The sequence below is a fragment of the Pipistrellus hanaki genome (assembly GCF_964339955.1).
Source record: "Pipistrellus hanaki genome assembly, chromosome: 1".
Taxonomy (NCBI): Eukaryota; Metazoa; Chordata; class Mammalia; order Chiroptera; family Vespertilionidae; genus Pipistrellus; species Pipistrellus hanaki.
This window is the reverse complement of record NC_140503.1, coordinates 117,036,604-117,063,536: the sequence shown is the minus strand read 5'-3', so window position 1 is coordinate 117,063,536 and position 26,933 is coordinate 117,036,604. Positions and strand designations below refer to the sequence as shown.

Sequence of the window (26,933 nt, the reverse complement as noted above, 5' to 3'; positions counted from 1 at the left end):
CTGCACAATTGGGCCTTGCGGGCGGAGACACGGTATCCTTGTTCACCCAAGGTCCTTAACAAATCCTCAGTCACCCTAATGCACTCACTTTCTTCCTTGGTTGCCACTAGGAGGTCATCTATATACTGAAGGAGTGTGGCTTCAGGGTGCCTGGCACGGAACTCTTGCAAATCTCGACTCAGAGCCTCATCAAACAAAAGTGGGGGAGTTCTTGAACCCTTGGGGTAGTCGGGTCCAGGTCAGTTGGCCCGAGTCCCCTTCCTCAGGGTCTGTCCACTCAAAAGCAAATAGCAACTGACTCTGAGGGTTCAAAGGAAGGCAGAAAAAGGCATCTGTCAGGTCCAGGACACTGTACCACGGACGGTCTGGTGGAAAAAGGCTCAAGAGAGTGTACTGGTTAGGCACAGTGGGATGGATGGTTTCTACTCTCTTATTTACTTCTCTTAAGTCCTGAACCATCCTGTACTCTCCTGTACCCGGCTTCTTAACGGGCAAGAGAGGGGTATTCCAGGGGGACTGTACTGGCACAAGTATCCCTGCTGCTTTAAACTTCTGGATGTTTTTCTTCACCCCTCTCCTTGCTTCCAGGGACATGGGGTACTGTTTAACCCTCACTGGCTGGGCGGTGCTGATAAGCTGGACCTGAATGGGGGGCTGGCCCTTGGCCAACCCGGGGGGGTTCGTCTCTGCCCAGACCTCTGGTATTTCTTTTTGCCATCGGGCTAAGGGGTTTTTCCCCCAGGGGGCTTCTTCCTCAAATAGAAGGTATTCCTCCTCTGCAGGAACAGTAATTGGGAGTTTGCCCCCGTTCAGCTCCACCTGAGGCTCGTTCCTCTCATCAAAGGTGATAGTGGCCCTTAATTTGTGGAGAAGGTCTCTTCCAAGAAGGGGGTCCGGGCACTCTGGTATTACGAGGAAGGGATGGGTTACTAGGCCCTTTCCCAATTCTATAATTCTTCCCTCCGACAAGGGATAACTCTTGGTAGTGCCGGTAGCCCCCACTACCCGCACTTTCTTGGAGGTGTAGGGGCCCACTGGGGCCTGTACTACAGAATGCGTGGCCCCGGTATCCACAAGAAAGTCAATGAGTTGCCCTCCTACCGAGAGTTTTAGCCTGGGCTCCCGGAGGGCGGAGGGACCCCGAGACCCCTAGTCCACCTCCTCCACTAGGACAGGGACAGGGCCTTTTGTCTTCTGTTCCTTTAGCTGGGGGCAGTCTTTCTTCCAATGTCCCTCTTCCTTGTAATAGGCACATTGGTTCTTGCCTAACGATTTCTGCCGTTGCCCTTGCCTTTTCTAGGTTCCCCTTTCCGGTCCTTGCCTTCTTTGGCAAGTAGGACCTTGGCCATTTTCTGAGATAACTCTTGGGTAGTTTTTACTGGGTCTTCCCTCTGATCATATACCTTCTGGGCTATGGCCACCGACTCAGAGAGAGACTTGCCCTGGAAGCCATCTAACTGTAACTTCTGTAACTTCTTCCTAATATCTGGTGCTGACTGGGAAATAAACAGGAGTACCACAGCAGGTTGGTTCTCCGGAGCCCGAGGGTCAATGGGCGTCTAGGTCCGGTAGGCCTGGAGGAGCCTCTCAAGATAAGCCGTCGGGCTCTCATCAGGGCCCTGCCGTATGTCAGTTACTTTAGTAAGATTCGTGGGCTTGCGAGCTGCCGCCCGGAGCCCCCTCAAGAAAACCTGGCGATACTGGTGGAGAGCTTCCTCTCCTCCCCGGGTATTTGGATCCCATGCGGGCCTGTTTGAGGGAAATTGTTTCTCAATTTCCAGCTCATTCGCGGTGACCTCCCCCCTCTGGTCCCGCACCTGTTTTCTAGCTTCAGCTCGAATTCTCTCTCTCTCCTCCGTGGTGAAAAGGGTGCGGAGGAGTTGTTGGCAATCATCCCAAGTGGGCTGATGTGTACAAAACACGGATTCCAGGAGGGTGATAACTTCCTCTGGAACCTCAGAGAAGGATGGATTCTGATTTCTCTAATTATAGAGGTCTGAGGTGGTGAAGGGCACATAGGTACGAATTGGCCGTCCTATCTCATCTCTCTCACCAGTCTCCCTCAGTGGGAACACTCCCATGGGAGGTTCAGGAGCCCCGAACCCCACCCCACTCCGTGTGTGGTGGGGACTGCTGATAGTGGAATCGGGGCTCTCTCTCTCCTCCCGTGGGGCGTCCCGGTGAGGGGCTGTTGGGACTGGAGGCGCCCGATATGGCAGGGGGTTCTCACCCCTTCTGACCCGCCGGGGACTCTCAGGGGGCGTCTGAAGAACAGGGACTTTCTTTCCTCCACCAGCTCCCTTTGCCAAAAACACCCGGGCAGTCTCTCTCTTCCCTCTTTTCCTTCGGCAACCACAGTCCTTCAGGTACGAGGGCTGATCCACAACGATGTCTATCCAGGTGTCTATGTAAGGGATCTGGTCAGGGTGCCCGGGGTTTCCATAGCACACTGTCCGGACCCTCGCTGCAATTGACATTTCAAATGTCCCTACATCTGGCCATCCAACACCAAAAGTGGGCCACTCTAGCTCACAAAATTTTCTAAGATCATAAACATTCACTGTGACCCCGTAGCTTCCAGCTCTTTTCTTAAAGTGAGCAAAATTCTTCATCAGACACTCCAGAGGGCTCCAGGGGCCCTTTGAATTGTCCTGTCCCATCTTGGCCGTGAGGGAGAGGACAATTAGGATTTCAGTGACCAGAGACCCAACGTAGGTCAGGGGTCCCATGCAAGCGCGGTCGCGGGCGCAAAGGCAATCTTCACTGCCTTTCGGGGTCCCAGCAGGGGAAGAACAGGCGTCCCCCAGGGACCAACCGAGAGTCGCGGCGCAATTCACACACAACAGCAATAATAACAACAAACAACATTCCTAGAAATACCAACAACCAAACATACCACAACATTCTCTCAGTTTCACCCACTCAAACAACAAGAAACCAAGACCGCAGGTGGGGCGTCCCCCACTCCGGCCGGATCTGAGAACTTCTGGCAGCGTCCCGCCGTTCTCTGATCCCAAGCGCTCGCGAGCAACCAAGAACAAGAAACACAAGGAACAAATGAGGCCTCTACTTACCGGCGCCGTTCAAGTAGTCCAGACTATGAGAATGGGGCGTCTGCCCGTCTGGGGGTCTCTCATCCCAGACGAGCCTCCAAATGTTGAATGGAGCAGAGACCACCCAAGAGGAAGAGACCCCTGCCCGGGAAATAACTCCAACTAGCCAATTGCTGAGTCAAATAACAAATTTTATTACAGTTTCGAATCTGGGCTGCCGCCACCAGGATGGAGCAGGCAGCAAACGGCAGCAAGCAGTTACAAATCCAGCTTTTTATGCACATTTCAAAAAAGGGGGGTGGAGGTCGTTTCTATATCACTTAACCTTGTGGTTGCATGCATCGGCCAGATGGCCTAATCTCCCTTCTTGGTTTGTCCTGTTCTTTTAGCCTTGACTAACCCAGCCTGCTGATTTGGACTTCAGCCTTAACTACCCCAGACTGTTGATTTGGCCTTCAGGTCCAGGAGGGGTTAGTAGCAACTTTCTAACCTCCAGGCAAGGTCAGTCATTTTCCATTCCTCAGTAACCAAAACTCAGTAAGTGTTTTTTCTACATAGCCATTTTTTTCAAAATCTGCCAGACATTGTTCCAATTTTTGCCTAGCATCTTTATCCCAGTAGTCAAAAGTTTCAGTAACAATAACCATAACCTTGGGACCGTAAAGTGAAAAATAACCTTCTTCTGCATCAAAATACGTTGTAATGTAGGAATCGTCACTTGCCAAATTTCGAGGGTGTAAACCTTCCTGCACACAGAAACATCCCCATATACTATTTGTCAGGTACAACAGGTACAGAAGCACTACAAAAAACTTGGTCTTCTTGAATGTGAGAAAAGGGCCAAAATAATCTCTAAAGAACAAATTCATTGGATGAATATCAGCTTCCTGTTCATCTGGGAGAGAATCAAATGGGAGACAGCAGCATCTTTTTAAAGCGGAACATTTCTCGTTAGGCGTATTTGGCTTTTTTAACCAACGTAGACAGGCTACTTCTCTAGTACCATCCAGGGCCATAAATGTTCCAAAACAGGTGATGTTATACAAATAACAGAAGAACAGGGTTGTTCCTGTATAGATGCAAAAGTACTGTATAGATCTGAAAGAGGTCATAATCCCTGTATAGAAGGCCAGGATCTTAGTGGCAGAGGTGATTGTAATAAACACTGCCACTTTTGAATATGTCCTGGACATACGATGTCTAATGCTATCCACGAGATTGGTCTTCTCCCAGCCGGAAATCATAATAAACATGTCATCAACCCCAACACCTGTTAAAAAAAGAAACAACCTTCATAAAAATTAATTTTTATTAAAAAATTAAACAGATCTCCCTGGCCCATGTGGCTCAGTTGTTTGAGCATAATCCCATGCACCTAGAGGTCACTGGTTTAATTCCCTGTCAGGGCACATGCCTAGGTTATGGGCTGATCCCCAGTAGGAGCCATGCAGGAGGTGATGGGTCAATGTTGTGCTCTCACATCTCTCTCTCTCTCTCTCTCTCTCTCTCTCTCTCTCTCTCTCCCTCCCTCCCTCCCTCCCTCCCTCCCTCCCTCCCTTCCTCCCTCCCTACCTCCCTCCCTCTCTCTCTTTCTCTCCCTCTCTCTCTCCCTCTCCCTCTCCCTCTCCCTTCCTCTCTGTCTGAAAATCAATAACAACTTATTTTACAAACGCAAAGAGATCAATGCAAACCATTTTATTTTTCATTTCTTTCAGGTCTTATTTACCTTGCCCAATCTGTGCTTTGATGCTAGGTCTCTCATTGCCTCTGAATCCACAACAGAAATCATCACTCCTTCTTCTGCAATAGCTTTGTGTTTCATACATACTCCTATTCTTTGGACATAGCACAATATATTCTACTCCTAATCTTCATTTAAAGTTGTTTCAATGATGAGTCAGAAAACCTGGTTGACTGGTTGTTACTGGAAGCAGGGTTAGCAATGCATCTTTGTTCTGCTAGACTACTTGAGAAACCATTTTCTCTCCTAAGTCATTTCATACTAATGCACAAACACAATGAGCAATCATTCTGTTGCTTAAAATATAAGCTGGATTTACCTGTTCTACAGTTAGCATCTAGCTATCAAGGTGGTATGATTTGAGAGGCACCACATAGTTTATAGACACACACACACACACACACACACACACACACACACACACACACACAGAGTTTCCCTGCTGTTTTCTATAGACAGAATGCTCTCATTCCTTCACTTTCCCAGTTTAAGGTCTTGTCTCATTAAAATGAAAGTACTCTTAATATCGGATTTATATCCCAAAATAAATCTCAAGGGTCCTTTACATATTAATGCCTAGTAGGTGATTAGTTCTTTTCTACATTGACATGTCATTATTTTTTTGAAATAAAGCAGACTTTGAAATTGGGAAAGGAGTACTACAAAGAAGAAAGGGGATCAGAAAGAATAGCATAGCATGCTGCAGATACATTTTACCTCCTCACGCTTTCTACTAGAGTAATGATACAATCAGTACTTTGAACTAAAATGCTAATCTTAAATTATATTTGGGGGATCATCTTTATGGATTGCATGGATTACAATGGAGATTGCAACTTTGCCTCTGATTCAGATGTTCTATGGGTATGATGATGGTAGGAGTATCTAAATTAAAATAACCAAGAATGAACTCCCTGATATTTATTAGATATCTTAAAACTGGTATTTGCCCAACCACCATGGCTCAGTAGCTGAGCATTGTCCTCTGAAACAGGAGGTCACAGTTTAATACCTGGTCAGAGCACATGTCTGGGTTGCGGGCCTGATCATCCATGGGGAGTGTGCAGGAAGCAGCCAATCAATGATTCTTTCTCATCATTGATGTTTCTATCTCACTCTCCCTTGTTCTCTGAAATTAATAAAAAATATAAAAAGCGAAAACCAACCAACTAGTTTTATTATTTATAGAACATTGTTAAGAAATTATACACATATAGTTTTTGAGTTGCTGCAATCACAAACACTCACACACATACACTCCTATGTACACACACACTATACAAAAAATGGTTTATGTTAAGTCAGGATACACAGTTTACTTATTTGTTGCTGTGGGGAACACTGAGTGGTTAAATGTGAGTGTATAGGAAGAAGGTTTGCACTAAAGAGCTCGAATAAATAAGCTGACATCCAGTTTATAGCTAATCCACTATCTCCCACAGGAAACCAAATATTATTTCTTATAAGTTGCTTATTTTCCAAAATTAAACACCTTTGTTTTTTCATGCTTACTCTAAAACAAATTCTGAAATTACAGAGAAATACAAATTAATAATTTAAATAACTGTAATTCCAACCTTGGGATAATTCCTGCTAATATTTTGGTGTTGATCCATTCAGAATTTGCTCTGTGCAAATATACAGATATAATTGTACCACTTAATTCCAAACATTTCATTTCATAACTAGTATTGTTTCATTTACTATTTCATGAAATGTAATATTTCATTTTTCATTTAATGTGTCTACTTCTGTTTAAAGACTGAAAATGATTTCAAAATTTTAATATGCTATATTTGAATTGATCAATCCCATCTTGATATAGGATTAGTTTTCTTTCTCTCAATATTTTCCTATTCTAAATTATACCAAAATGAACATGTTCTACTTTTCAAGCAATTGTTTAATTAATAGGACAAATTCCAAGCAGTGGAATTGAAAGATCAAAGATATTCACTTTTAAATATTATTAAAAATATATTTTATTGATTACAGAGGAGTAAGGGAGAGGGAGAAAGAAATAGAGATATTAATGATGAGAGAGAATCATTGATTGGCTGCCTTCTACACACCACCTACTGGGGATCTAGCCTACAACCCATGCTTGTGCTCCGACTACAAATCGAACCATGACCTACCTCCTGGTTCACAGGTTGATGCTCAACAACTGAGTCACACTGGCAGGGCCCCTTTTAAATTTTAAGTATTTTGTTGTTGTTGCAAAGTTGTACTGAAAGAAAGAGTGTCCCAATTTAAAACTTCCCCCAGCAGAATATGCATGCTCATTTGTACATAATTTTACCAAAAACTTCAATCCTACTAATTTTTATTTATCTAATAAGAAAATGAGGTATCTCACTTTTGGTTCAATTTGAATCCCTTAATTAATGGAGAAATCAAATGTTTTTACTTATATTTTCAATCTTGGTGTGTATGTGAGTGTACAGTCTGTTCATGTTCCTTGCATTTCCATTTTGGGTGGCTTGATTTTTTCATCTCTAAAAATACATAATAACATTTTATTTTCTTGTTTCTGGCACCTCATTTTGGATCTGTAGAGCCACTTACACATAATTATTTTGCTTAATGTAAAATAAGCTCTTTTCTTAGGTATCCTACACCCCCACATACTCAGTGTGTAGTTTCTTTTGTTTTACTCACCTAGAACAAGAAATGGTGCATTTTTAATTATGGTCACAAATGGCACCCCCATGTGCAACATCAGGCCAAAGCCGCTGAACACTGCCAAGGCAGTTGGAATCACTCCAAAAATTGCAACAAACATTTTGTTTCGTACACAGTTGCACCTGTAAATTTGGAGGGAAAAATCATAGAATTTGTGGTGGCAGTGAAATTCCATCAATTCATAACAGTTTTCACTTAGACATGTATTTAGAAACCTCTTGGGCAACAATTCCCACACCTTTCTGGTGGAGACATTTAAATTTCTGTCATAATGCAAGGGGGTGGGGGAGAGAGGAAGCAGAAAAGTTCGAAATCTGTACGTTTATTAAACTTCCAGGGGTGATTTTTATTTATTGACTAGAGGCATGGTACACACACAAAATTCATGCATGGGGGGGTCGGGGGGGGGGGGAAATGTCCCTCAGCCCAGCCTGCACCCTCTTCAATCTAGGACCCCTCAAGGGATTTCCAACTGTCTGAGCCAGGGGCCTGTGGTGCTTTGCAGGCCAGCCACTCCCCCAGGGGACCCAAGCCAAGGCCCTAGTATCTGGAATTTATTTACCTTCTACAATTGAGACTTTGTAGCCTGAAGCAGAGCCAAGCCTCCCGCTCGGGCCATGGCCAGCAGCTATTTCTGTTTGGATTTGTTTACCTTCTATAATTGAAACTTTGTAGCCTTGAGTGGAGGCTTAGGCTGGCAAGGGCAGGTGGAAAGCTTGGCTTCTTCAATTGCCTGGGAAACCCACGCCTCCCTCCTGCTATCTGTGGCCACAGCCATTTGGTTGGGATTAATTTGCATACTTTCTCTGATTGGCTGGTGGGCATGGCTTGTGGGTGTAGCAGAGGTATGGTCAATTTGTATATTACTCTTTTATTAGATAAGATAGAAAGAAGGGATGCTGTCATTATTTGAATGTCAACTTTTCTAGTTTTCAAATGTAGGCTCTCTCTTCTATTAAAGATATCTAAAGGCAGGTATCAGTCATTTGTTTTGAAGCAGTTAACCAAGTAAAATATAAAACCATTTATGATTTTCCAACAACAACAAAAAAGACGTTGGTTGTGTGATTCAAAAAAAAATTTTGTTTTTCATTTAGTAGCAATTTTTCTACAGCTCACTTCACTTGTAGAGGAGAATCATGAAAATATTTTAGAAGGAGCTTTTGTATATTCTTTGTTAACCACAATATACACTGAATGGCCAGATTATTATCTCTGAAAGCATAATAATCTAGCCACTCAGTGTATATTCTCTAACCTAATAATCGAGTGATATGCAAATTAATCATCACTCTGCTGCACCAGCCATGCCTACCAGCCAATCAGAGTAAGTATTCAAATTAACACAACAAAGATTGCAGTTAATTTGCATATGTGGAGGGAGGTATGGGGGGGGAGAGGAATATCTGTAATAATCTTTACAATAAAGATTTAATTTTAAAAAAAGAAAGTGAAGAAATAATTCATAGAGTGAGTGGTGGAATCATATATCTTTCTGGTAAGGTTTAATATATAACATATATAAAGTATTCATCAATAACAGGACTCAACAACAGAAGGACAAATGACCACATTAAAAATGAGTATAGGCTTTGAATAGACATTTCTCCAAAGACGATGTACAAATGGCCAATAAACACATCAAAAGCTACTTATCATTAGTTAGTAGGGAATTGTGAGTCCAAACCACGTTGAGATAATATGGAGCAACTACCCATAGATAATATTGAGCTATAACCCATAAAACAGAAAATGGCAAGTTTGGCGAGGAAGTGGAGACGTTGCTGGTGGGATACTAAAAGGTGTTTCCTATGGAAAACAGTTTAGCAGTTCTTTAAGAACTTAACCTGGAATTATCACACACTAGCAATTCTACTTCAAAATATATAATGAAAAGTAATTGAAAATGAGTACAAATGGACATTTGTATTCTAATGTTCATTGAATTGAAAATGAGTACAAATGGACATTTGTATACTAATGTTCATTGAAGCATTAGTCATAATAGCCAAAAGGTAGAAATATTTCCAGGGGCCCATCAAAAGACAAGTGGCTAAATAAAATACATACAATGGAATATTATTTAGCAACAAAAATAAAGTTGTGATACATATTACAACATGGATGAACACTGAAAACATTGTGCTAAGTGAGGTAAACCATTCACAAAAGGACAATTTTTATATGATCCCACTTATATGAATCTCTAAAATAGACAAATTCACAGAGACATAGTGTTTGAAGGTTTACCAGGGCTGGGAGGAGGCAATGGGGTGTTCTTGCTTAATATGTACAACATTTCTACTCATAGTAATGGAAAATATTTGGGAACAGATAATTGAACCAATTGCACAGGTTTCTGACCATTATTAATATAACTGAATTGTTAACTCAAAATGGTTAAAATGACATTTTATATTATATATATTATATATGTTTTACCACAATAAATTAAAAAATCATTTATAAAAACAAACATTATACCTGAAGCATGATGTGATTGAAAATATGATTAGAAAATAAGCCACATAAAATAAAGGGATCACCATCTTTGAAGTTGCCTCAAATTCCAGTTGTCTAGAAAGTGTTGTAAAGTAGACCACCTGCCACAGAAATGTACTCAGATGAGTAACTCTTAATTACAATATTTGTGAATGAGTTACAAACACTATTAAAACACTCTAGCTTATTGATGAAGAAATATTCAAATTCATTAAAAGATCAAAAAACATGAATTATCATTTTAGAATAAAGAACATAGATTTGCTTCTTCCCCCAAATTTCTGGCATGCTCTCTAAAGTTTCTTACAAAAATCCAAAATTTTAAAATTTCTGAAAATACAAAATCTAGATTTTTCATAAAACCTTGAAATCCTATATAAAAGTGTAATATGTAAATCAACTGAGAGACAACAACTGAGTCACTAGAATGTGCACTGACCACCAGGAGGCAGATGCTCAAATCAGGACCTGCATTCTGGTGGTCAGTGTGCTCCCACGGGGGGAGTGCTGCTCAGCCAGAAGCTGGGCTTCTGGATAGCAAGAGCAGAGGTGGTGGCGGGAGCCTCTCCTGCCTCAGCTGCAGGTGGACAGTAAGGAGCTAGGAGTGCGTGGCTGTGAGAGCCCGGACTGCCAGAAGGATATCTGAGTGCCAGTTTAGGCCCAATCTCTGAGATGTCCCGAACTGTGAGAGGACACAGACCGGGCTAAGGGACTCCCATCTCCCTATGCACAAATTTCGTGCATCGGGTCTCTAGTTATTAATAATTGAAGATCTTGCCAAAACCAGTTTGGCTCAGTGGATAGAGCATCAGCTTGTGGACTGAAAGGTCCCATGTTCGATTCTGGTCAAGGGCATGTACTTTGGTTGCAGGCACATCCCCAGTGCAGGTTGTGCAGGAGGCAGCTGAACAATGTTTCTCTCTCATCGTTGTTTCTAACTATCTCTCTCCCTTCCTCTCTGTAAAAAAAACAATAAAATATATGTTTTAAAAAATAATAAATAATTAAAGATCTTGTGGCTTTTTCTAGAATTTTATTGGATTGTTGTATTTTACTATTTAATTGAATATTTCAGAAGGCCTGGTATTCAAAGGCTTTTCCCAATGGGTGTCTCGGTATTCAAAGGCTTTTCCCAATGGGTGTCTCACTTTCACCAAGCTATTCAGAAGTAGGTTTGCTGAACCAGGAATTACTGAACAGTTATCATGTTTCTGGCACTATGATATACTAAAAAAAAAAAAAAAAAAAAAAAAAAAAAAAAAAAAAAAAAAAAAAGAAGAAGCAGCTGAGCTAGATATCATTTTCAGTAAAACTATGGAACATTTGCTTGCAGTTTTTTTGTTTGTTGTTTTTTATTCCAGTGAACTTCAAACAAATTTTTGGGGCTCCTGGAAACTGCAAAGACTTTAACTAAAAGTAAGAATTCCCAAGTAATTTGGCTAGAAAACACATCCCCAAAACTAAGCCTGAAGATCAATGTCTGTACTGAACAGACCAACCTTGAGGATGGAGCATTTGTCTTTTCCACCCAAATATTTACAAAGAACTAAGATTTGTGGCATTCTTCAGGGTGTTAAAGAAAGTTGGATTAAGTGCCAAATACAGTAGCACGTGACTAGCTTCAAGTCAAGGTCTCCTTCACTCAGAGAGTGCTATTGCCATCTATGGATCTATGGTCCTTGGAACAAGTGTTCTTACCCTCCCACTTTCCCCTGGCCTCCCTGTCAACCCCAGCTGCCAGGTACCCGGATCATCTTCAAGGCCAAACTCTCTTCAATATTGCTGAATTCATCCAGGAAATGTACCTTCCACCTCTTGCTATGCTCACGATTCTCTTTCTCTTGGGTTTTCAGGTAATATTGCAGCCGCATGGCTTTGGCCTCCACGAGTAAATGGTTTACTCCCACCCGGTTGCCTAAGATGGTTCCACCAAGGGTGCCGGCCAGGGAGACAGGCTGGCCCTTTAGGGTGTAGATGAGGAAGATGATGTTCTGTAGGTTAAGCTTCTTGTTCAACTTCCAGGCAAACAGGAGGGGGTTGGAGGGCACGCAGATGCCCTGGTTCTTAGCATACGCCTGACTGAAGAGGATCTGCGTTCCGTCTTCTTGGGTGGCATTCAGAGCCTGCACCGCACTGTCTAGTCTGTTAACTTCTGCCAAGATTTCTTGTTCCAGCAAGGAGGCTGAGTGGGTCACCACTAGAATAGAAGCAAAATAGACCTCAGTGGCCATCCTGAAGACAGAGAAGTGAAAAGAGTCATTACTGGTGAAATGCTGCTGCACAAAGCGCCGTTCTGCCTTGGTCGGGCTCCTGACAGGGGTGTACTGCTCCTTGGGGTCCTCTTCTATGTCCTTGAGCAGGTGAATGAAGCCAGTGCTCAGTGTAGCTGTCAGCAGCATGGATATCAGCAGGAAGAACCAGGGGTGTGAGCCCACCTGCCACCCCAGCCATCCGAAGGCCCGGGAGAGAGGAGCCTCCAGGCAGTTGGTATGGCAGCGGTGTTTCTGAGCCACTTCAGTTGAAGACAGACTGTGAGGTGATTCCCACCACACTGAACTGAACCTCTTACGCTCTTTGGCTCCTGGTGGCTCTTCCTGCTGCCCTGAAGCCAAGTCCAGGTCTGATTTCTGTTCCAAGAGCAGCTCTGGCTTCTTGTCTGCGTGTGGTGCTGCCTGCAGATCTGCCCCTTCATCCAGGTCTGGTCCAGGCCCCGATGACTTAGGCAGGGGCTCTGGTTGCTGCTCCTCTGTGGGCTTTGGCTCCATATCTGGGCCACCCTCAGACATGTTGAGACTCATTTCCATGAAGAGAAGGCCAGTAGCTGCTGGGTGAGCACCTATCTGCACCCCAGTCAACAGTTTCCCAACGGATTTCCAACGGTTTCCTGAAGATTCTAAGAAGTCTGTTCATGGCTGCTCCTGTCTGGATGCTGGAGCTTTCACTGGGCAGCACTTAACTTGCCTAAGATGGTTTCACCAAGGGTGCCGGCCAGAGAGACAGGCTGGCCCTTTAGGGTGTAGATGGGGAAGGTGATGCTCTGCAGGTCAAGCTTCTTGTTCAACTGCCCGGCGAACAGGAGGGGGTTGGAGGGCACACAGATGCCCTGGTTCTTAGCACACGCCTGACTGAAGAGGATCTGGGTTAGTCTTCTTGGGTGGCATTCAGAGCCTGCAGCGCACTGTCTAGTCTGCTAACTTCTGCCAAGATTTCTTGTTCCAGCAAGGAGGCTGTGTGGGTCACCACTAGAATAGAAGCAAAATAGACCTCAGTGGCCATCCTGAAGACAGAGAAGTGAAAAGAGTCATTACTGGTGAAATGCTGCTGCACAAAGCGCCGTTCTGCCTTGGCCGGGCTCCTGACAGGGTGTACTGCTCCTTGGGGTCCTCTTCTATGTCCTTGAGCAGGTGAATGAAGCCAGTGCTCAGAGTAGCTGTCAGCAGCATGGGCATCAGCAGGAAGAACCAGGGGTGTGAGCCCACCTGCCACCCCAGCCATCCGAAGGCCCAGGAGAGCGAAGCCTCCAGGCAGTTGGTATGGCAGCGGTGCTTCTGAGCCCCTTCAGTTGAAGACAGACTGTGTACTGATTCCCACCACACTGAACTGGGTGCACTGGCTCTGGGGTTCCTAGAAGGTCCAGGCCAATATCAGCCACTGACTGGGGCCACCAGGCATAAGTTAGAAAGTCATCTGTGGATGGCTACTTCTTGTGCTGAGCTTGGAGATACCCTGTCAAGGCCAAGCTGTGAACCAAGGCTGGCTTCTGCTATTGCCAGTCCTGGGTCCACTTAGTGAGAGGTATGGGGCGAGCTGAGGCCAGATGCTGCTTGCCTGAGAGATTTTTGGAAAATCTGACGCTGGAGCCAGGTTATTCCTATGATAAAGCTACTGGAAATAGCTTGAGTGGGCCTTAATGTTGTGTGGGGCAAACAGTCTGAGCCATATTAACAGAATTTCAGATATGGCACCTGTCTGCTAGCTCTGAGGGTAATGTGCTCATAAAAGGGAGCCTCTACAAGCACCCCTGTCTGGTAGAAGGTTGGCCCTCTAGCTTTCACCCTGATGCCATTAATTCAGTTCCTCCCCATATGTCTTTCATGCCTTTCAAGCTGCTGCCTTTGAGCTGGAACTCAAGAGGTAGTGTGAGTCCAAATAAGTCCATATGTGGGCCCTTTAAGAGTAACTCTAGCAGTCTCAGCTTCAATCCATACCGGTTTTTATAGTCACATGTTATGGGACTTCTGTTCCTGGCACTGAAACCCTGAGCTGGGAGAGGGGAGAGTTCATCCTCAGAGGGGAACTGCATAGCCAAAATATCCCTCCAGATCATTATCCACCATGCATTGGGAGTGGGATCAGCCCTTCCTCATCTCTGCCACTCCTACCGGGTTTGATGTGGCCTCTCCTTTAATTTTATAGTTGTAGGACTTCCTTTCAGCTTGAATTTAGGAAGTTCTGAATGAGGGTTGTTATGTCGTGTAGCTATAATTTTGATGTGGTTGTAGGAGGAGGTGAGCACCACTTATATCTATGTCTGACAGGTGAATATTTTATAATCTTGGAAGAAACAAACATTTCTTAGAGAGGACACTGAAAACACTAACCAAAAGTATAAAATTTCAAAATTTTAAAAACTTAAGTTCATTTTAATACCATTAAGAAAACACATAGACTAGCCCCAGTATGGGAGAATAAGTCAATTAAACTTTTTTTCATAATAATACATACAGAAAGTACAATAAAAATACAGTAATATTGCTCCTGCCAGTATGGCTCAGTGGCTAGAGTGTCAGCCTTTGTTCTGAAGGGTCCCAGGTTCCATTCTGGTCAATTAGTGTACCTAGGCTGCAGACTCCATCCCTGGCCCTGGTCAGGGCACCTGTGGGTATGTGGGAGGCAACCAATCGATTTGTCTGTCACATCAATATTTCTCTGTCTCTGTTTCTTCCTCTCTCTTTAACTCTCTAAAAATCAATGGAAAAATTAACCTCGGGTGAGGATTTTTTAAAATTCCATTTATGGTATAATATATAAAACACTTGAATTCCAAGAGGAACTATAATGATGAAATAAGTTTGGGGAGGCGGGGGGGGGGGTGCTGAAAATGTATACCTTATACTTCATCGTGCATAGATTATAATAAATATGACAACAATTTCTAATGTGATAAAAATATTTTAATGAAAGACTAATGAATATTTCTAGGATATTTTAAATAACATTTTAAAATGGGATTGTCAATTCAAGGAAATGTGCCTTTGTTTTTAGCTTGTTGACTTTTGTTAATAGTGCATTTTTATCAGATTGAGTTGGGGCAATCAGGAATTCTATAACTGGTCTTTGATTTGTTAATGGATTTTCAAACAAACCTTCATAAAAAGGTTAAGAATACTGGAATGAAAATTAGACCATGAGCAGCCCCGAATAGCATAACAAGAAACATAACCTAAAAAAATGTCCTGAAGATGTATCCTTCTGCTGCAGATAAGACACACACCCCTATGATTGTTGAAACTGCACTTTGTAACACAGGGTAGCCTAGCATATACAACGCCTCAATTGCTTTGTCATTTACTGAGGGCATAGAACTAGAAACAAATGCATAGCAAAGGTGTGCAGAAAAATCAAAAGAATACCCTATACAAAAGACAAGATTAATCATAGATATGGAGTCAAGATTGACATGCCAGAATGCCATGAAACCCGTGACTCCTACAATAACAGAACCAATAGCGAAAGTTACCCACAAGGAACACAGTGGATGAGGAATTAACAATATGGAAACAACAAACATAGCTACTGATGCAACAATGACATTTCGAACAGTGTTTTCTATTATTGCAGTGAACTGATCAAAATATATGAATGCTGGGTTCTACACCACTAGGGGAATTTCACAATTTTTGGCCAACTGTCGGAACTAGATTGACATCTTTTTCTTATTGGTTGAAGTAGAAATACTTATGCTCTGAACGAAGGCCCGGGAAGAAGTGATTTCATGTGATGATGAAATACTAACATCATACTTAAAATGAGGAAAATCAAAAAACCTGGAAATACTGTTCATAAAAGTATTCTTATCATTTATATCTTGTTTTTTATCTTTCATATATTGCACATATTCTCATAACCAAAACTCGGTAAGTGTTTTTTCTACAAAGCCATTTTTTTCAAAATCTGCCAGACATTGTTCCAATTTTTGCCTAGCATCTTTATCCCAGTAGTCAAAAGTTTCAGTAACAATAACCATAACCTTGGGACCGTAAAGTGAAAAATAACCTTCTTCTGCATCAAAATACGGTGTAATGTAGGAATCGTCACTTGCCAAATTTCGAGGGTCTAAACCTTCCTGCACAGGGAAACATCCCCATATACTACTTGTCAGGTACAACAGGTACAGAAGCACTACAAAAAACTTGGTCTTCTTGAATGTGAGAAAAGGGCCAAAATAATCTCTAAAGAACAAATTCATTGGATGAATATCAGCTTCCTGTTCATCTGGGAGAGAATCAAATGGGAGACAGCAGCATCTTTTTAAAGCGGAACATTTCTCGTTAGGCGTATTTGGCTTTTTTAACCAACGTAGACAGGCTACTTCTCTAGTACCATCCAGGGCCATAAATGCTCCAAAACAGGTGATGTTATACAAATAACAGAAGAACAGGGTTGTTCCTGTATAGATGCAAAAGTACTGTATAGATCTGAAAGAGGTCATAATCCCTGTATAGAAGGCCAGAATCTTAGTGGCAGAGGTGATTGTAATAGACACTGCCACTTTTGAATAGGTCCTGGACATACGATGTCTTATGCTATCCACGAGTTTGGTCTTCTGCCAGCCGGAAATCATAACAAACATGTCATCAACCCCAACACCTGTTAAAAAAAGAAACAACCTTCATAAAAATTAATTTTTATTAAAAAATTAAACAGATCTCCCTGGCCCATGTGGCTCAGTTGTTTGAGCATAATCCCATGCACCTAGGGGTCACTGGTTTGATTCCCTGTCAGGGCACATGCCTAGGTTATGGGCTGATCCCCAGTAGGAGCCATGCAGGAGGTGATGGATCAATGTTGTGCTCTCACATCTCTCTCTCTCTCTCTCTCTCTCTCTCTCTCTCTCTCTCTCTCTCTCTCTCAAACAAAATATATTTTATTGACTTTTTTTTTTAAATACATGGAGGAAAGGAGAGGGATAGAGAGTTAGAAACATCCATTTGAGAGAAACATGGATCAGCTGCCTCATGCACACTCCCTACTGGTTAGTGCCCCCAACCAAGTTACATGCCCTTGACTGGAATTGGTCCTGTGACCCTTGAGTCCACAGGCTAATTCTCTATCAGTTAGGGTGTCATTTACCAGTCTTGTTAGATTTAATGCCATGGTAGTTATGGCATGCAAGTCACATGGGCATCTTCTCAATAGGCTGAATTTAAATTCTAGATTCCCAAAAGGAAAGCAAGTGTTTAGGCATAGCGGGCCACTCTTCTTAGTTAGGGAAAGGGGGATACCTTCCCCAGATTCAGACACCAAGTCAAGGGCAGCTATTAAATAGGACTTTCTCAGGAGAGCAGCAGTCTTGGGCCTGCTGAATAAAAATTTTCTGCACAGCAGTTATAGCTCTGACTGAGTTTTTGCCTTGACTTAAAACTTTATTTTCAAAGCAAGCAATATGACAATATAATATGGTATTGGTTTCAGTTACATCATCCATAATTGCTTACAATGCTGGTTACTGTTGTGGACTCCTAGTGAGTATTTAATAAGTATTTGCATAGAAATTATCAGTGCAATATTAGGCAATGATAAGCTTTCCTTTTTATCCAAATAATGTTTTAAAATAATTTCTAGATGAAATCAGCATTATAATTTCTGTTTAAAATTAGAATAAAAAGTGTCTTTTAATTACATTGATGATTCCATTTTTATTTATATTTCCCTAAATCCACATTTATAATTATAAAGCAACATATTCAATCATGTTTATTACTTAATTTCTTTCCCTAGTATACAATTAAAATTATTGACTTTATTTAAGTTTTTCTATATGTTTTACTGAATTTTGGGGGTGATACCCATATTCTGATACTTGGATATTTATGTTAATTTCTAATGTAACTGTGTTAATATATTGATATATAGTATGTTAATAGCAGATTCAGCAGACAAATTTTATAAAGAAAAGTTAATAAGCCTTATTTTAGTGCAGTTTTAGATTCAAAACAATATTGAATAGAAGGTACAGAGTGCCCATAGCCCTCAGCCCCTACACCCACAGCTCATTTTTGTAATCCTGCACCTAAGAGGTTCAGTTATTATAATGGATGGATATGCATTGACTCATTGTTACCAACCAAACTCAATAGTTTACATGAAAGTTCACTCTTGTTGCTTTATAATCTATGGGTTTTGACAAATGTACTATGACACGTATCTTATAGAATCTTTTTGCTGCCCTAAATGTCTTCTGTGCTCTGTTTATTCATCCCTACCTTCTCCCTCAGCCATGGAAACCACTTATCATTTTTACTGTCTCCATAGTTTTGCCTTTTCCTGAATGTTGTGTAGTTGGCATCATGCAGGAGGTATCTTTTTGTGTGTTAAAAAAAAATAAAAATTCCATGGTAATTGGATGTATTTATGCAAGAAGTTCTCTGTTCTTTGTGTTTTTTTGTTGTTGCTCATAAGCATAGGATCTGATGACATATGCCATACACACTAAAAAACCATGATTTCTCCTGGCCACCTAATAGGAAAGGTTGAGAAAAATGACCTCGCACACTGCTGCAGAGCACTCACTGGTTGGACTATCCTGCTCTACGAGGTGGGCCCAGAGAGACTTTCACAATGAAAAGTGACACTCTCAAGTAGTTCTACTTTATACAGTTAGAATCCCAAGGTCTCTCCTACTTATCTTGCAATTGGAAATGGGGCCAGAAGAGTCTGTTTCCTATGTTTGCTGTGCTCCAAAGTGTAGTGGCTAGCAACCAAGCTGCCTTGTGATGTTCATTCTAAACTGGCTTGTCTTCACTGAAGAGCTGGAGAAGCTGTGCTGTGTTAGGCCAAAATAAGTATACTCTCTTTCAACTGTGCAAAATGGAGCGAGTCTAGAAAACCCATACTATCTACTCCATGATCCTTTTTTTACACTAACAATACCATTTTCTGATGGGGTTTGGGCAGGATTATGTTCATTGTACATAGCAGTCAAAGGTAGAATCCTACTTTGGTAGATCCCATTCCTTTTTCCCTTTTGAATTTGGTATATTTAAAATGAGAAAGTAAATATTCTTAATGTGTTATTGGCCCACCAATACTATGATTAATATTCACTCAAGTGTAGTCTTCAGGTGTGGTCCAAAGGGATGCTTTATAACAAAGCATTAGTCCAGTACTTTTAAAGTCATGACTTTTTCTATTATTGTTTAAAATGTATTTTACTTTTTCTTTAATAGTGGATCAGATTTCTGAAGAAGGCTCTTTAAACAGGTAGGATTTTATGGATTTTAAAAGTTATATGTTAAGGGAGTGCAGAGAAAAAAACTACAATTTCTAGAGTGTTCTGCTATGGCCTAGACCAGTGTTTCCCAACCTTCTCTCATGATGAGAATCACCTGGTGGAGTTGTTAAAACACAGATTCCTGAATCCCAACTAAGAAGTGCTAAACTAGAATTTTTGGGAACATATAGGTAAAATTGCATACCTAACTTAGTGCTCTGTATATAAAATCTGTCTTAGAGCACTAGTTAAGTATACAATTTTACCTATATGTTCCCAAAAATTCTAGTTTAGCACTTCTTAGTTGGGATTCAGGAATCTGTGTTTTAACAACTCCACCAGGTGATTCTCATCATGAGAGAAGGTTGGGAAACACTGGCCTAGACATTATAGTCATCTCAATAGCTCTGCAAAGTATCTGTGCTATTGTAGCCTAGTTTTTATTAAAGAGAAAACTGGGTTCAGGGAAGTGCATACATTGACATATGATTCCATAGTTAGCAAGTGGCTGACCCATAATTTGAATGTCAACCAGCTTGGCTCCCAAATATAATCTGTTGTCCCTCAACATCTATATTAATAAAGGGTAATGAGTTATATACTAATTAGGGTAGAAGTCTCTAGGACATCCATCTGGGCAAAGCCACACTGGCTGTGAGGGCCAAAGCCACATGGGAGGTGCAGGAGGAACAGGTGGGTCCAGTGTTGCTGGTCCAGCACTGTGGCTCCTTTTGCAGAGGCGGCAAGAAGGGGACACTGCATCCCTTGCAGCCTAGTCCTAGTGCTGCCCCTTCCACAGAGGCAGCCACAGAGGCAGCATTGTGGGCCCAGTCCAGGTGCCACACTTTCACAGAGGCTGGATGGGGTGCGACTTGTTGTGCCTCAACCTTCCAAAGCCCCTCCCCCAACTGGTCTGGCCCTATACCTCCCCCAACACACCAGTGGGCGGAGGCGGGGCCAGCTCTAAGAACCAAGGGCTCAGGGCCTGCAGCTGTGCTGGCCAGCAATGACAGCAGCATCAGAGTGATGATGGCAATGCCTTCCCCTCATAATCCTTGTGGCCTCCCGCAGAGGAGAACATCACTTGAGGGTTCCGGGACTGTAAGAGGGGGCAGCCTGGGTTTAGGGACCCTAACCCCACCCCTGTGCATGAATTTTGTGCACTGGGCCTCTAGTACACTGATAAGTTTTTGTATACAAAGGCAGGAAAATACAAAAGAGAATTGGATCAACTGAGAAAGTGAAATCACATTCTCTGGAAACTCTGATTTAGTGTTTTTCTAAGAGGCCCAACTAGTCCAAGCATTTATCTTAGTGGTAAATAGAATCTTGTTTTCCCCCACAAACCTTTTAGGGCCCACCTCAGTTAGCCATGGCCACAGAATCAAAGCTTGTACCTAAGCAAGGCCTAATCAAGTAAGCGTTGTTAGGTAAAATGATATCTATTCTTCTTGAGATGAATTATTTATCTCTAAGTAAAAGATATCTGTGTATAAGCCATGTTATGCTAATTAAATTCAAGGTGTATTTAGAGGATATTTTGAATTGATTTCTCTACTTACTAACTTCCCAGTCTGGTTTTCTTTCAGGCTGGTGCCTTTGCCTAGTGATGTGAAGTTTTATCTTTTCTTCCTAGAGTCCTGTTTTCCCCTTCCATGAGTTTCCTTGATTTTTCTTTTTTCTTTTTCTTTCTTTTTTTTTTTCAATTTATCTTCTTTCTTTGATGTCTCTTTCACTCTATTTTCTCCCCTTCTGCCAGCTCCAGGATTCTCCATTTTTCTATAGACAGAAACAAAGGCACATAGAATTTCAGGAGTTTAAGGAAGTCTGGCAATTAATTAATAAAAACAAACTTTAGTACTTCAACCGTGTTTAACATCCTGCCAAGTGGTGCATCTTCATTGAAGTCTTCCCCTACTTCAGGCTGGTGAGCACAGCACATTCTCTTATCTGTCAGAGGACTTAAATGAGCAATACCCAAAAGGGGCAAGAGGCGTCCATTTTGTCCCTTCAGTTTACCCTTGCAGATAACTTATAAAGTTGAACACTTAGCAGTAAAATGGTCAGCTCTAGGCAGACATATCCCATGTTAATGTGAGGAGTATACCAAATCAGCTGCTGAAGTAATTAGCTGCAATTGAGGATTCCCAAGGGGAAGTGATCTCTGTGTTATATGCATAGCCCTTAAGCTTGCTGGAAAAGATGAGTCCGCAAATACAGTCAGGATTCTTCTTCAGCAAGGTACTGATGTCTTTTCTCAAGTTAACTGTGGGTGGACTGCCAAAGAATATGCTTTTGTGAGTGGTTTTAGTTTGTATTTGATTTAAAATGCTAGTTATCACTAAAATGAGGTTTAAAATGGTTTCACTGATTCTTTTTATGTACCAGGTGAGATTTCATAGTTTGGTTCAGGCAGTTTGGGAGTGGCAGTGAATTAGTGTGTGTCTCCAGCCAGAAACAAAGCAAAGGCTTGTCTAGTTAGGAGGAGCAAAATGGCCAGATTCTTCACCTCAGAACTTTTAAGATCTTTATCTTAAAAGTAAACCCTCTATGTTCATTCCAAGTAAAACTTCTATGCATGGGGTTACAAATAAAGTCTCATCTCTGACTTTTGTAGCTAGTTATTTGGGGTCTTGAAGGGTTCACTTCAGCAGAAAAACCTGTATTTTCTGGAGGCTATCTCCTATTCTCTCCCCCTTGAATTCTTCAGGAACATAAAGGATCCCATAAGTCCAAGGGAGGCAATCTTCTCTCACAAGTCTTCTGGAGAGGTAAATCCCATTTCTGCAGAACTGCGATTGAAACTGGTCATATAGTCATGATTGATCTTCCTGGGCCTTCATGTTGATTCTCTCTTGGACTTGAAAGTCACAACCTTTTATTACTTTATATGCATATGCTTTTATCGATATGTTCAGCATATGTGCCACACACATGTCCTGGAAAGTCCATGTGGAGCTCACTCCTTATCCTACATCTTTGTAGACTAGTTACCCTTGGAGCTTTTTGTTTGTATTTTTCCGTGGCAGGCATTACTTGGAACTATTCTAAGCTGCCAGAGAGGTTCAAATACAGCTTCGGGAAAAGACCAGATTTTCCTTTCTCCTTTGTTACTGGATCTGTTCACTTTAAATCCTGTAGAGCATCTTTGTTTGGGTAGTGGAAGATGCCACATCACTGTCCCACAGTAGTGGGCACCACCTTGCCTTAGATTCCATAATTTTCTTTCTTTCTTTTTTTTTTAAATATATATTTTATTGATTTTACACAGAGAGGAATTGAAAGGGATAGAGAATTAGAAACATCGATGAGAGGGAAACATCTTGCACATCTTGTGCCCGCAACCAAGGTACATGCCCTTGACTGGAATCGAACCTGGGACCTTTCAGTCCGCAGGCCGACGCTCTATCCACTGAGCCAAACCGGTCTCGGCAGATTCCATAATTTTCATTGGCCCCTCAAGGAATCTCTTTGTCATACCAATGAATCTTTCCTAAGTGAGTTGAATTTACCTAAAGTTTCAAAATATTTTAAATTATGCCTCACAGGGAAAGCAGAAAAATCTGATTAAAAAATAGGTCATTGAGCCTTACAATTGCTAAGGCTCCATCCATGATTCATCAGTATCCATGTGTGACCAGTAGGATTCTATCTCCCAAGCCAATGGGGATGGACAAGAATATTAAGCTTCATTCACATAAAGATCTGCTGGTTCACAGTGTCAGTAGGTAGAGAAGGGATAGTACTAGTCCAGGCCAGGTCCTGGCTTCTATTAGTTTTCTTTCTGCTATTGGTAGGTTTTGCTGCAAAAACAAGGGAGCATTGTGTTAGCTGACTTGATGAGGAAATGTTTTGTACATACATTTATTTGCAAGTTATATATTAACTGAGATAACCTGAATTACAAATTACAAAGAATGAACAGACATAACACAATGTAATAATATTTTTTGAGACCTGCAACATTTAAATATTAGGAACTATGAAAATCCCATATTGGGATTTACTTGGCATTCCAAATGGTTTCAATAAATATAATTTATGAACAGATTTTTTTTCTTTGCTTACTGCTTCTCTGAGCATTTCTTTTCACTGTATTATCTCACTTAATCCTTGTAATAACCTTTATAATAAGGCAGTAAATTTCTTTTATTTTGTAGCGGAAGACTTTGAGCCAAAGAAAGTGACTTGTTTGAGAACAAATATCTGTTGGTTAGAGAACTAAGATGTCTGAGTTCAAGACACTTGCCATTATGTCAAGCTAACTCTACTTAATTCACAGAACTATACTTCCCTCAAATATGACTATTTCACATTCTTAAAAACAATTTCCATGCTTCATAAAGTTTGTAGGACTTAGAAATTTGAAGTATTTGATATAATTAACGTGTTAATATTAGCTTTGATATTATCTGAAGTATTCTTAGAATTTACTGTATTTGGAGAATATTTTCATATTCATATTATTTATCATCATTTTTTTTTGTACCCAGCAAGGAACAACTAGTTTGTGAATGCAAAGAAGAAAAGAAACCTCCAAAATCTGAAAGTAGCAATCTTGGTAAGACTTCTAATAGTGAATTACTCTTGATGCACCTACCATAAATGAAGTAAGAGTAAGGCAGTTTTAGAAATGAAAGAGTAGTGAAAAAATTCCAATGATGTGTAAGTTGCATGTATGTTTTCTTAATCTCTTTCTTAATAAAATAGCATTCAGTATGATTGAAAATGTTAATCATAGGTGATTTAAAATCTGGGGCAATGTTATTTGAAAAGATGTTCATTGATTTAGTCCTGATCCCTAAAGTGTTTTATATGATATCTTTATGTAAAAAATAAAAAAATATGTTAATTTAGGAAGTTGTGTGTTTCAACTATATTCACATGATAACAAATTGGACTTATTCTAAAAATGGATCTTAGCTTTAGCTGTTATGTCTAATGGATTATATTTAGTAAATGAATACTTGGTATTGCACAGTGATATGTCTCACTAAAAAAGTAACTAAAACTAGAAACTCAATAATACCTTCCTGGAACCACAAACAATAGCAAACCATAAGAGCTACACCACTTAGCCAGTGTGCAACAGTGCCAAAGAGATTGTGTCTTAAAGCTTTCTACTAAAGTACTGAAGTCAGCAATGCAATGACTGCCGAGAAGCATAGCAGGTTTGACATAGTATATTAACAAGGTCTCACTATTATCAACGTCATTGCTCAGAAGTCAAAACAGAATGAAATATGTTCACTTCATTAGTTGGATAATTGTCAGGACACTGTAATATCATTAGAATATGATGCTCTGTTGGCATAATCATAATAATGTCAAGGTAATCATAATAATATTCAAAGAGCCCAAACTGGAACTCAGGAAATGATAATAAAAGTACAAGAGTGTTTCACAATAAACAAAAATGCCAGTGTGCTACCCAGATGTGGCACCTAGTTTGTTGTGCAATCAGAACTGTTTGAGGACACCTTGGACTTAGTTGACCTTTATCAGAGGGCTGTGTAGGTTGGTTTGCATGTTATAGGAAATACAACTATGGAATAGCACTTGGACCTTGAAGGTTCTCATAATATGAGAGAGATGTCCCCTGGTTTATTTATGTGTTTGATTGTTTTTTAAACAGAATTTTCAAAGAAATTGTTAAAAATAACTTATTCATTCTTCCAATTCATCGTGTGCTATTTAACTCTCAGGTGTTTTTTAGGTGCTAATTGTTATTCTGATGTTGCAGAATAGGAACAGTTTAACAACACAGTCCTTCTCCTCTAATAGTTTGTTAGTATCATTGTCATTTCTGTTACTTACTAACTTTATTCAGTACTACTAGGTGCCAAAGCACATTAGGAGCTTAATATTATCCTTGTTAATTCTTTTGTATTGGCGTGTTGGATGTGCCAGCCTCTTTAAGTCCATGATGAGAATTAGAGTTTTTGAAATGTGGGTGAGGCCTTGGCCAGATGGTTCAGTTGCTTACTTAAAGCATTGTCCCTGATAAGCCATGGTTTCAATGACTGGTCAGGGCACATACCAGAATCACCCAATGAATGCATAAATAAGTGGAACCAATATTCCCTCTCTCTCCCTGTCTCTCCTCATCTTTCTAATGAATTTTTTTAAACTTTCAAAAAATAAATAAAAAGGTAGTTGTGCCTTTTTCCTTTATTAATTAAGGTATTACATATGTGTCCTTATCCTTCCATTGCCTCACCAGCCCCCCACTCATGCCCTCCCCACCTATTGTCTGTGTCCATTGCTTAGGCTTATATGCGCACATACAAGTCCTTTGGTTGATCTCTTCCCCTTAACCCCATCCTCCCCGACATTCCCTCTGAGGTTTGATCAATGCTTCTGTCTCCGGATCTGTTTTTGTTTATCAGTTTATGTTGTTCATTATATTGACTGAGATCATGTGATATTTATCTTTCTCAGACTGGCTTATTTTGTTTAACATAATGGTCTCCAGTTCTATCCATGTTGTTGCAAATGGTAAGAATTTCTTTTTTTATAGCAACGTAGTTGGAGGTTTTTAATCCACTCATCTGTTGTTGCACACTTAGGCTGTTTCCAAACCTTAGCTATGGTAAATTGTGCTGCTATGAACATAGGGGTGCATATATACTTTCTCATTTGTGTTCCTAGTTTCTAGGGTTGTATTCCTAGAAGTGGGATCAGTGGATCAAATGGGAGTTCCGTTTTTAGTTTTTGAGGAAATTCCATACTGTTCTCCACAGTGGGTGTACCATTCTGCATTGCTGGGTGTGTTTTAAAGTAAGCATGCAGACCACAAATAAGTTTGCCAGGTAAAGAGGCAGATGGTGACGTTTGGCAGGAGGAAGATTTCCTATAGAGGTTACACGTTTGACAGTAGGAAAGGCTAAGGTGTACAGGTGAGCTCTGAGGAATTTATGGGCAGTAAGTACTCTTGATGTGGCACAATGTGGGTTGGGAATGAGGTGATACGTATCGGTTCTAGTAATAATTAATGTCGTTTTTAAACATTCGTTTAAAATCTTGCTTGGCTTTGACTTGTATTGACATAACCTTCAAACACATGTGAAGTGCAATTAACAAGTTTTGCTTGAAAAAGTTTGTGTTTGGTTTGGTTTTTGTTGCAAAACTAGGGCTAAGAAGATGGCGGATGAAGAGCATATTCGGCACTGCATGCTTTACGAGTTCCAATTAGGAAGAAAAGCAAGTGAGGCTGCAAAAAACATCTGTAGTGCTCTTGGTCAAGATGCAGTTAGCGCCAGAAAATGCCAGCATTGCTTTGAGAAATTTCGCTAGGGAAATTTTTCGTTAGAGGACAAGAGTGGTCGAGGCCGTGTGTCCAATTTTGATCAAGAAGCTCTTCAAGCTCTTTTGGTGCAAAATCCTCAAATTACCCAACAAGAGCTTGCGACAACTTTAAATTGTTCACAAAAAACAATTTCCAATCAATTGCGTGCAC

The 26,933-nt window shown here is 41.0% G+C and overlaps 2 pseudogenes across 2 annotated transcripts in view; both read right to left on the bottom strand.

Moving 5' to 3' along the window:
- Window positions 1–13,259, bottom strand: part of LOC311620790 (patched domain-containing protein 3-like) — a 30,995-nt pseudogene extending 17,736 nt beyond the window's left edge. Inside the window, exons 1-4 of the transcript in view lie at window positions 11,727–13,259; window positions 9,964–10,082; window positions 7,456–7,601; window positions 3,577–4,323 (exon numbers count right to left, since the gene is read on the bottom strand). The product of the transcript in view is annotated as a patched domain-containing protein 3-like (transcript). The remainder of the gene's footprint in view (window positions 1–3,576; window positions 4,324–7,455; window positions 7,602–9,963; window positions 10,083–11,726) is intronic.
- Window positions 13,260–15,349: 2,090 nt separating this feature from the next.
- Window positions 15,350–26,933, bottom strand: part of LOC311620782 (patched domain-containing protein 3-like) — a 28,433-nt pseudogene continuing 16,849 nt past the window's right edge. The window contains exon 2 of the transcript in view: window positions 15,350–16,851. The product of the transcript in view is annotated as a patched domain-containing protein 3-like (transcript). The remainder of the gene's footprint in view (window positions 16,852–26,933) is intronic.